The sequence below is a fragment of the Lygodium microphyllum genome, chromosome 10, assembly GCF_053477565.2.
Source record: "Lygodium microphyllum isolate KBCC chromosome 10, Lygodium_microphyllum_v1.1.10, whole genome shotgun sequence".
Taxonomy (NCBI): domain Eukaryota; kingdom Viridiplantae; phylum Streptophyta; class Polypodiopsida; order Schizaeales; family Lygodiaceae; genus Lygodium; species Lygodium microphyllum.
In genome coordinates this window covers 106,250,657-106,262,467 of record NC_141144.1, presented here as the reverse complement: position 1 = coordinate 106,262,467, position 11,811 = coordinate 106,250,657, and positions in this window count along the sequence as shown.

Here is an 11,811-nt window from a genome sequence, read left to right as displayed (position 1 = left end):
GGCGGGCGCCCGTCACTGTCACTTTATTCTTTATTCTTTTAGTGACAGTTTGAATAAAGGAAGGCCCAGTCACACATTGTGACTGTTGGAGTTCCCATTTCTTGTCTCTCTCTTTCTTGCTCTTGCTCTTCGGCCATAGCTCTCGAGTCCAAGCTTCGATCCGTCTCTCCCTTACTAGTGTGCTAAGGAAGAAATCTCAATTAAAGCCTCCAATTTACTTAATATCCCTATACTACTATTGTTTTTCAAAGCCCCCTCATGGATGCACCATGGACGTCAAGAACGAGTGTGGATAGACATGAGATGCAAGATAGTAAAATATACAAGAATTACCCATTTCTTATTAAGTTACTTACGGATACAACTAGGGTGCTCATCCCCCATGTACAAAGGGGTGGTTCCATTTTGGTCATTTATATAGGCACCTCCAAACTAGCATTAGGTATCTCATAATTTTTTTTAATTCTCACAAATCCTTATCTCAACAGCCTTGTTCACATGCCATTCTCTGAACACTTAATGCTAACTTGAAGGTGCCTATATAAGGAACCAAAAGGGATCTCTTTGTATCTCCTAAACTCAAGTCTTTTCACACAAACAAGCCCTTATTTCACCCCCCAGTAATTCACTGTATGTGTGCCCTCTATATCATATGCGTTCAAGGCCTGTTTATAAATATCCTTATCTATGAGTTTTCCATGGATAAAACATAACCCTTTTCTATTCAATCTATAAGTGACCCCTTTATATTGGACCTTTCTATATGTAAAAAATGTGTAAATTTTATATTTTAAAAATCCCTTATGTTGAACCCACACGATACATACATATATTTATGTGACTAACCTCCCTAGGTTTCAACCTTGTGCATTTGCCATTCTCTCAACAAATCATGCATCTTTAACTAGGCTCCAAAATTCTACTATGCTAAAGAAGACTAAGGTTCAATGCAAACCTAATTGATTTAAAATCCCTAATCTACCCTTGCTAAACTATTTTTATTCGGCATGAACTTCTAACATTATATTAAACCTAGTTGATTTAAAATCCCTAATCTTCCCTTACTAAACTATTTTTATTCGGCATGAACTTCTAACTTTCTATATAATGGGCCACTTAAAATAATGGATTAACCACCTATGAATTTGAAATATACACCATTCATGCTTTTTTGAACAATCAATATTTTTAAAAAGTGGTTTGACAAAGTTGTCATGAATAGGGACTCTTCCAAAGGAAAATTATATATTCTTTAAATTTAAATATTTGAGACTTGACATGCACCTTAAGGCCATTCAAAAGTCTAGACAACTACAATATTGGATGTTTGTTAAGCCCACATGTCATGTTGGTATAGCAATTCACAAAGATGAAAAATGCATACTATGTTTAGCTGATGTCTAAAGTATGCATTCTTTTCAAGCACCAAGCATCAATATTTGGCAATCTAATCAAATTTCTTTTAAGTTATTCACAGAATGTCAGTAGACATAAAATTAATTTTCAATATTCGTGCTCATTAGCTTAAGTGAATAATTTTTATTTTGTGTAATCTAATAAGCTACTTTTTTGTATCAAGTTGCCTTTGTACATCCGAATGCATTCTAAAATCATATAATATTAATCCAATCCATAGTGGTCCCTTAGAAAGCAATGTTTTTCTATTGTGACAACCATAAGTAATCAAAATTTTTGAACATGAGCCAAAGGGTCAATATCTAACCATCAACATGGGTTATGCAAGATATCGTACATTTATTCTTACACCCAAATCCTTAATATTTACATAAAATTATTATAATCTTTTCATCAATGCTCTAACCCTCAAACCATCATTATAAGTTTATTGCAACACTTTTCTTCTCTATTTGCTTGCATATATATTCTATGAGAGGAATCCCATGTGCATATATGTGCATGCATGCAGATGTGCACATTCACTGTAATAACAAATGCAATGCACATTTCCTCTTAGTTAGACCATACTTATGAAGTAGCAGAGATTCACCATTCTTGAAAGCTACATGATATCTCTCATATACTAAAACCTATAAGGTGGAAAATTGAAGCCCACTCAAGCTATTGACACAAAAAATACACGTTGAAGAAATGAAATATTGTAGCAAGTGTAGAATAGAAATTTAGGTGTAGCCTTTGTCTTTCTTCCTCTTTGTCTCTCCAAATTAAAGACAATAACCAAGAATAGACAAAAGAATGCATGTCATAGCATTTGCCCCAAGTACCATACATTCCCTCACTTTTGTATACAAATATTAGATTCCTAAAAATAGTTGGTTTATGCAAAATTGAGCCACCCTCGGTCATTTCTCTTTTAGAAGACCTGAGCCAAAAATCAATGTGTAAACCACATTCTTTAGACTTTTGTGTATAAAAGCCCAATACAAAATGTGGTATCAATCTAATGTGTACAAAACATCTATTATCTTCTACAATGGCCTCTATAATGATATTTAGTGACACAATATATGTGGTGTTGCAACTTAATGTGGTCACCATTTATAAAATATCAAAACTTGGATCTTAAATCTTGTGCTCAATCACCACATGTCATTTGCACTCTAGCCAAACCAACCAACAAATAGATACATTACATCAAGCATAAATCATTTCACATGTAAAATTCAAAACCACCCAACTATATTTCCATGTGGCAAGAGCTACACTAATTGGCACTATACTTATACACCAAGATCACTTATTATGACCTTTGCAAAAACGAGTGATAGTAATCCTAAACCATGTTACTCTCGATAATAACCTAGATGATTAGGGTTTCTAAGCAAAGCCTAAGGCATAGAATCTTTCCCAATTAAAATAATCACAAAATAATTAATTATAGAAATCCATCATGACAATGCATCCATGTAGATAGTAAGTACGGTGAAGAAAGTCTTAACTAGGTAATCGTTTCTAGCTTAGCTAGATGATTGGCTTGCATGATAGAAGCTTCCAAAATCAACCATTAAAATATTCTAAAGTTTGTTATTGGAATGGGCCGCCCTTTTCGATCTAGTTTAAAAATGATACTAAAATATGTAGATAGACATCAATCTTAATTCAACACCATTCTAACTTTTAGTTAACAAAGAAAATCAAGTAAGCATGATAATAAAGAGAATAATCATTGTCCCAACAAGCTAGTCAATTTGTTAAATAGTAATTGAAGAACTATGAGTCAACCATATCTACTTGGAAATTATTAGTTATACACCATTCCTGCTTTTAGTCAACAATGAAAACTCAACGAACATCATAATCACGTTGAAAAAAATCATTACCTTGACAAGGATAGAAAAAATGGTTACAATAATTCTAAAGCTTTTCAAGTCTATAATTTGTTCACGATTGTTGAACTTTAAGCCAGCCTTGAGATTTTAGTTTTGCACATGTATAAAGGTCAAAGAGGACCTAGCTTACACCATTTAGTTTTTGGACTTGGCCCCCCCGATGGACAAAAATCGATGTGAGAGAGTAGGTTAAACTTGGAGAAGGGAAACATAAGGAAGGTGTTTACTTTTTATTTAAATGGATTGTAGGCTTGGGCACCAAGAAAGAGATCAAGGTTATACTAGAGTAGGGATGCACAAGGGAAGGTGTATCATGTTTTCTTTTAAATCACATTGAATATTGTGGACTTATGGCACAACTTTATGAGATCAATGCTCATCTAGACCCGGTTGCATGCTTTACCAAAGGATGTTCATGACATTATGTCACTTTTGACATGCAATTAAATTCAATTTAACATTATGATAGGATAAAATCTTCCATTTCAAGAGACCAAGAATCAAAAATAATTAAATTGCTATGTTGTAAACCAATTTTAGGATTCCAAAAAATAGAGGTGATTTTCACATGTAGAAAATAGTTACAATTGCAAATTCACCTAACAAGTTTTCCACACATTAATTGAAACCTGCTTCCATGCTTTCCAATCTCTCTACTCTTTTTCATTAGCTATCTTATCAGTTCGCATGCTAGAGTTTTTCTAATCACTCTACTCTTTCATATGTTATCTTGTCAATCAACGTGCTTAAGTGAGTAGTGCAAGTTTTTCTTATTTTCTACTTTACACATTTTTTTGCATGTGTTTCACACCTAAAACATTAGCTTGATAAAAGGATCAAAAGCTAGAGTAAAGGCTCATTGAAACCATTTGACTAACCAATTTAACTTGATACTCCAAGAAAAGACATGCTTGTTAGGAGGTTAACTATCTTTTTGGGCAAACAAGCTAGCAATATGTGATTTACAAGAAAACACTCATTGAATAGGAACTTATTAATCGTATGGGCACTTCCTTTAATAAAAAGTGCACAAACAAAAGCAATAGCAATCTAAACATCACTAATGCAAATATACAATAACCTTCTTGATTAAGAGTGCAAGCAATCACGTAGTATTACTATAGTATTAGGTGGCTTATAATTTCACATGTTCTCTTTTATTAAGAGTCAACTCCTAGTCCAACATGAAAGGTGGATTCATCACCATCAAAGCAACAACTTATTTTCCAAAAGTATGTGCCATTTGGTTTTTAAAACATATGTTGCATGTGGGAAAAACCAAGCTCGCCAAAACATTGAGGTGGGGGCGGCAGGTTAGCACATGTACCAAGTTTAGATGAGGTTTACATTTCCCTTTCTTAGATGACCATCTATTTTTTGACACATGAAACAATGCCATCTAATTTTTCCAACATTACCCCCCTCTTTCTCACGTGTAATCTCTCATCTTCTCTTCCTTTTTCATTAAAGACTCCCCCCTCCCCCCTCTCTCTCTCACGTGTAGGGCCTAGGTTCTCTCTCTCTCTCTCTCGCTTAGATTAAACTTTTTAATTTAAAATTTCTTTTTTATTAAAATAAGGAGGGGGAGAGAGAGAGAGAGAGAGAGAGAGAGAGAGAAATATATATAAAGAGCAAAAAAGAAAGAAGAGAGGGAGGGAGGGAGAGAGAGAGGGAGGGAGGGAACAAAGAGAAAGAATTATAGAGAGAGGAAATATAAAATTTAAAAGAGAGAGAGAGAGAGGAAAAGAAAAAAGGAAAAGAGAGGAGAGAGGGAGAGAGATATAGAGAAGAAAAGGAGAGAGAGAAAATAAGAAGAAGAAGAAGAGAGAGAATATGAACACAGTGAGAGAATTATAGAGAAAGGAAAGATAAAATTTAAAAGAAAGAGAAAAGAAAAAAATTAAAGGGAGAAGAAGAAAAAAATGACAAAAGAGGAGAGAAGGAAAAGAGAGAGAGAGAGAGAGAGAGAGAGAGAGAGAGAGAGAGAGAGAGAGAGAGAGAGAGAGAGAGAGAGAGAGAGAGAGAAGAACAACTAGTCCTAGTCCTCTTCTAGATCTTGCAAGTACATTTATCAGCCCTCATAAAAAACCTTTACACAATGGATAATGCATATCAAGTTGTTTTCACTTACCATAGCATCAATTTAAATCTATTAAAAGATGTTGCCTTCCATGAATCCCTCACCAAACTTCATGGCTTTCTCAAGGACAAGGTATAATCAAATTTAGATCAGCATCCACGGGTTTTGATGGCCCAATCCTTTTTCAACATCTACCTTGGAGACTGGAACCTTATGGATGCTAAAATGGTTCCAACTGAATTCCTTCATGATTTTAGTTGCCAATGCATCTCAAGCCCCAACTATTCTCCCATCTCATAGGTGCATACACAAGAAAATCATTTTGGCTTTTAACATTGTCGCATTTCTACCTTCATTCAACAAACGACACAAATCAAACTTGCTTGGAGCTTTCTCCTTTTTCATCATGAAAACCATCCCCTCAAGGTTTTCCATAGAAAATGGTCTATCCAACAACAAGGCTTTATCAGCCAACGCAATATTAGTGACAAGAAATTTACTACTTTAGCATGATAAGTTTCATGTACAGTAGGTCAATCCCCAACAATGCTAGATGTTGGGGTAAAAGGCCTCTGGGCCTTTATTCATATATAATATTATAGTGCAATAAGGTTGTCTGTTCAGTTGGATAGCACTTACATTGTGTGTGCTCTTCTCTCCCGCATCTTCCTCTTCTCCTTTTCCATTGCCATTGCATCCCCTTCAACTGGTATCAGAGCTTTTGATCAGATCTTAATCGTGGAGCTTGGCCCGGCATTACTTCAGCCCGGATTTGAAGACCTAGAGCTTGGAGCTTCAATGCCAGCCATGGCTTCTTCCCCCCGAGGTAAGATTTCATCTCCCGCCTCTCCCCGGCCCTCATAGGCTCTTTGCAGGTGTTCCTTGGCTTCATTGGGCACCTTATATGCCCCCATTTTCGCCCTTATCCTCAGCATAACCAACAGGCCCCACAGTAGTAGCTCATGTTTTTTTGTGCATGTTTCAAAATCTGGCTCCAAAATCCCATTCTTTCTCATATCTCGAGCATCGGAAACCCGATTTAGGCAAGATCTGAGTTGATTTACAGCAAGAAAATGTCATGCTCTTAGCTTATGTGATGCTCCCAAGGCTTGGTATTTGATGCCCAGATGCTTTGGGGATATTTTCCCAAAGTTTTGGGATGCTTTGGGACTTTGTTTGAGCTTCCATAGCTTGATTTATGCAGGGATTTACTGTTGTACATTGTTTGGGTAGCAAGGTTTTATCAAGGAGTTTTATCAAGGATGGCTTATGCATATCTTTGTTGACATTCGAGTGTTTTGTTGGATGTATTGATGCTTGGTCATCATGGTTTATGCCCGGATATGCTATTTGAGAGCTATTGAGCCTTGATTTGGAGGTGGACACTTCGTTGTTGGTTGGGATTTATGCTACCTTGGTTGACAGGTTATTTTACCTCTAGTTTGGTTATGCCTATGGTCTACGGGTGCTCCCAACTACTCGAGATGATATGCTGATGTATCTAGATGATGCCACTTTGATGTTTATGCTCCCAGATGCTTCTTGAGCAAAGAGTAGAGCTCAATTCTTGGTTCACTGTTATTTTCTTTGCAGTTGGCATTTCACTTGACAAGGTTTATGCCCCATGCTACCCATTATGAGGCTGATGTCTAAGTGGGTGCTTTTGAGTTTGGGTGTAGTATGGCAGATGTTTGGGCTTGAATCAACTTGCATTTGAGAATTTTGTGGAGCAGTTTGTATTTGTTCGACTTATCACTTATACAGCTTCTTGGATGCTATTTGGGCGTTAATGCCCCGATTATGGATCTTGGATGTAGATATATGTTTGATTAGTGCTTGCTCCATTGCCTTGGCAGTTGTTTATTGAGCTTTCAATGCTCATTGATGCTTGGTTCTTTGCGGGTTACTCCTTGACCAGTGGACTTCTTAATAGTGCTTGGGTTTAGTAGTTATGGCTTTGTTGCTTCTATGTTGCCTAGCTTCTATGCTAGTTGGGTTGCTTTTTCCCATACAAGTCAGAGAGTAGTTGCTCTTGATGCTTACCCGGCTATGTACTTTGTCTACTGTCATTTACTTTACAGAGCCACTTATTTGGATGTTGTTGTACAGATACTTGGGCTTTTCCTAGAGCTTGACTCTTGCAGGATTTTTTGCCTCTTGCTGGTCTTGGCTTGAGTTGGCTTTTCCCAAATGGCATTATGTACTTCAGAGCTATGCTTATGAGTATGGTTATGGGCTGATTTCATGGCTGAATATCGTATGCTCTTATGACAGTTTTCTTATGCTTTACCGTATTGTGGTTGGCTATGTCATGCAGTTACCTATGAGGTTTATTCATGTGGGAGATTCTTCATCTTTGCTTGATACCTTTATGTTCCCTTTTCCGTTACGGATGGATGAGTCCTTGCAGCAGCATGCTTCTACCACTAATGTACTTGCATACGGTTCTTGATGCTCAGGTTCCCTCTATTGGGATAGCCCTACACTCCTTGAGATCTTCAGATGTCTTGGATAGCCCCATTGATGAGGCTTTAGATGCCTCGTCTTCTTCTTCTTCTTCTACAGATGTATGCTTCCATTGTAGGAAGCTTGGGCATGTTAAAAGAAAATGTTTCAGATGGATTAGAGAGCAGTAGAGACAGAGATAGACTCGACATGAGCAAAGAGTCAAAGGTACAGGAGATGCAGGGTACCAATGTTACTAGTGGTGAGGTACATGTTGTTACCCATGATGATGTAGTTGAGCATGTACTCCTGTCATCTAGTTTCCCTACAACTTTCTTGCTCAATGATACGGCCTACACCTCAAATTGGCTATTGGATTCTATGGCATCTTGTCATGTTACTCCACATAGAGCATGGTTCTCTACTTACAGGGAGTTTGATGGATGCATTTCTTTGGGCCTTGAGCAACAGACTTATGCTATTCTTGGTATAGGGGACATACACCTAGCTTTGCCTAATAGGACTTCTCTTATGCTTAGGGATGTTTTACATATTCCCATGCTCAGCAAGAGCTTGATTTCTGTCAGTCAGTTGCATGATGTAGGTTACTCTGTTTCTCTTCAGGATAGGTCATGGAAGATCTATCGTGGTTGCTTGGTTTTGGCCAGAGGTTCTAGAGTTGGTTCTCATTACCCAATGCATGTCTCTCATGTGGGAGATTCTATGGTTGCAGTTATCCGGATACCACATGCATTGTTATGGCATTATCGCCTAGGCCATATGCACCACAGAGAGATGGAGATCTTATCTCACTCAGACTCATTATTGCCTCCTATGTCACTTATAGATCTTGATGCTTTCCCTGATTGTACTCTTGGTCCTTGCAGAGCCCCCTTGGCTTATGGTGATCGTACAAGGCATGCTCCTCTAGATCTTGTCCATTGTGTAGTATATGGACCTATGCCTTCCCAGTCACTTGGTGGAGCGTCATACTTTGTGACCTTTGTTGATCATGCTACTCACCGTGTTTGGACTTTTCCCTTGGTGCAGATTGAGGGTGCTACAATTATGCTTGATAGGTTTATGGATTCTGCTGGTAACAAGCCTAGGTGCTTGCAGATGGATTATGAGTGTCATGCTCTCTCTCCCAGCTTTCGGACCTCTTGTCGGCAGTATGGCATTGATTTCCTATGCCCACGGTATTACGTGATTGCTCATGGCATGTGCCTGATCTCTACAAGAAAAGGTTGCTTCTATGCTTACCACTGCTGGGTTATCTTATGGCTTTTGGGCTACTGAGGCCCTTATGACGGCAGTCTACTTGCTTAATAGGACATCGTGTCTGACTTTGGATAGTATTATACCACATGAGGCATGGAGTGGCATGAGACCCTCCTATGATTACTTGAGGATGTTTAGCTGCCAGGCATCTGTACGTATGCCACATGAGCCTATGTCACGTAGATGTATTCTCCTTGGTTATGGAGATGGTGACTTTAAGACCTACAGATTATGGGATTTGGATGCCCATCAGGTCATACGAAACTGTCATCCTGTCTTCTATGAGACACAGACACCTCTCAGGCCTCTTGATGAGCATTCAGTACACTTTATGGCTGATTTTACAGCAGCTATAGTGCCATTACAATAAGTTGTTTATGTTGAAAATGAGGCACTAATTGGCCTGGATGACGTCGCTATGCATAGCAGTTAGGGTCAGGATGTTGGTGGTCAGTTGCTAGACCCCTTGCAGGCTCACGAGAGCCGTTTTCTTGTAGTTTTGCAGGCTAGACAACCAACAATATGTCAGTATTTCGCTTCATTGAGGCCACATGCAGTCTTGAGACCCCGTTGGACGAGTGTCCAAGATGTTGGCCCTCTTTCAGTGATTGACTCTGGAGAGTTTGACTGCTCTCCACTGTCTTGTATGCGCCACGCTGATGCTATGCACAACTCCGATGCTTTACAACCGTGCACTCTTATGAGTTGAGCTTGCTTTATAAGAAGCATTCTTGGATTGCTCCATTGTATGGAGCTACATGATCACTTATCTCCTGGATGTCATGGACTTAGGGATGCTTGACTCTACTTCTGCAAAGGTTCCCGACACCTCTTGCACAGCTCACATTCCGATTGGGTGTTGGGTGAGATGTCATGATTCCTCACCTTGTCTTTTTTTTTTCTTTTCTTTGTTTTCACTCCCAGCCACATTGGCCTTTTAGTGGGAGGTTGTTGGGGTAAAAGGCCTCTGGGCTTGCCCGTGTACACTGTGACGGCCCATTCTTTATTCATATATAATATGATAGTGCAATAAGGCTGTCAGTTCAGTTGGACAACACCTACATTGTGTATGCTCTTCTCTCCCGCATCTTCCTCTTCTCCTCTTCCACCACCATTGCATCCCCTTCACTAGAACAGAATTTATAAAAAGCTTTTGCAATACCTTTCTTGGGGATATGCTTTACCCCATTGCTATCAGTAATTTCCACAATCTATTCTTGAAGTTTCTTATGCTTCAAAGATTTGAAGAAGAAGGAGGTCGAAGAACTTGGAATAAATGAATATGAAATTCAATTCGAACACATTGTAATTGAGAACTGGTAGGAAATTTTCAATTGTAGCAAGCACATCTCGAGCAATCTCATCATTAGGGTATTGACAATAAATAGATAGCATACTATTCCTCATGATTATGGCCACTACATCCAAAAACTTGATTCTCCTTGCCAAATACCTTGGCTACCTCAATGGATTCCTTAATTCTCACATCCCATCTATTCACTAGGTTCAACAACCTATAGTCTTTTTACCAAATTGCAAAGCTCTCCTCTTTAGAGTTTTCATTTTTTTGTATGAAACATTAAGCTTAAAAGGAGGGGAACCAACCTTGTAGGATGATTGCTTCAAGATTCTAATGCACACCAAATAGGGAATAGTAAAAAGCAAATGACTCATTGATCATGCCAAAGCCAAAAAATCCACCACACATCATTAGGCATAAAACCTATCCAACCTAGTTGCCTACCCAGTCTAGGTAGTGTGCTTATTTCTCCATGACAAGGCTTTAAGCTCTACACTCCAATGCATTTCCACTAAATCAATAAATGTCACGCTTGAGTAGAAACCTCTCCCACACTTGTATTTCCTCAAACAACCTTGTTTTAGATTTATGTAATCTATCAAATGGAGACGCAGCCATATTCAAATCACCATGAAGAATGCACATGGACCAAATCTAACTAACAAAGCATCTCCCACAATCAAGACCTAACATTAGACCAATTGGGTGCATAAACAAAAATGAGCATAACCTTGTAACCATCAAGAGAAACTTGAACTACCACAACATTACCATAACCACTTTGGAAGATCAAGGAGGGGTTCATTGAATGCATAGCAATATTCTCCCTCCCACATCTCTATCTAGTGCATCAAGCCATTTCTAAAAATCCTTGAGATACATTGGGAAATCTTCAACACATTTAATTTCCTATAATGCCAACACATCAAGTTTCTTAAACTTCATCATTTCCATAATAACATGCTTCTTTAGTAAGGACTTCCATCACATGGATATTCCAAGACAACACACTTACACTTCTCATTTGCAAGCTCCATATTAGTTTCTACCTTGTCCAATGGTGCATACATATTGACAAAGTCTTGTGTCGTTGCACCGATTTTTAAGAGAACCTCCACTATTACTAACTCATTTAGAGGTTACATGTCTAGGGGAATTAGCCGCCTTAACATCAGAAGATTTGGGAGGGATCATATTTCTTGTTATCTTGACCATTCTTTGGTCTAGAGAAGTCAAATCAATACCAAACTTTGAGACCATCTCTTCTGATTTACCTTGAGGCATTGGGATAGCTTGTTTGTTCAAGCTTTCCACCATAGGAGTATTTACAACCCCACCAACCACTTGCACAATTTGGATTTTCTCATAGGCTGAACCTCCCGGATCCCTCTTTTTAT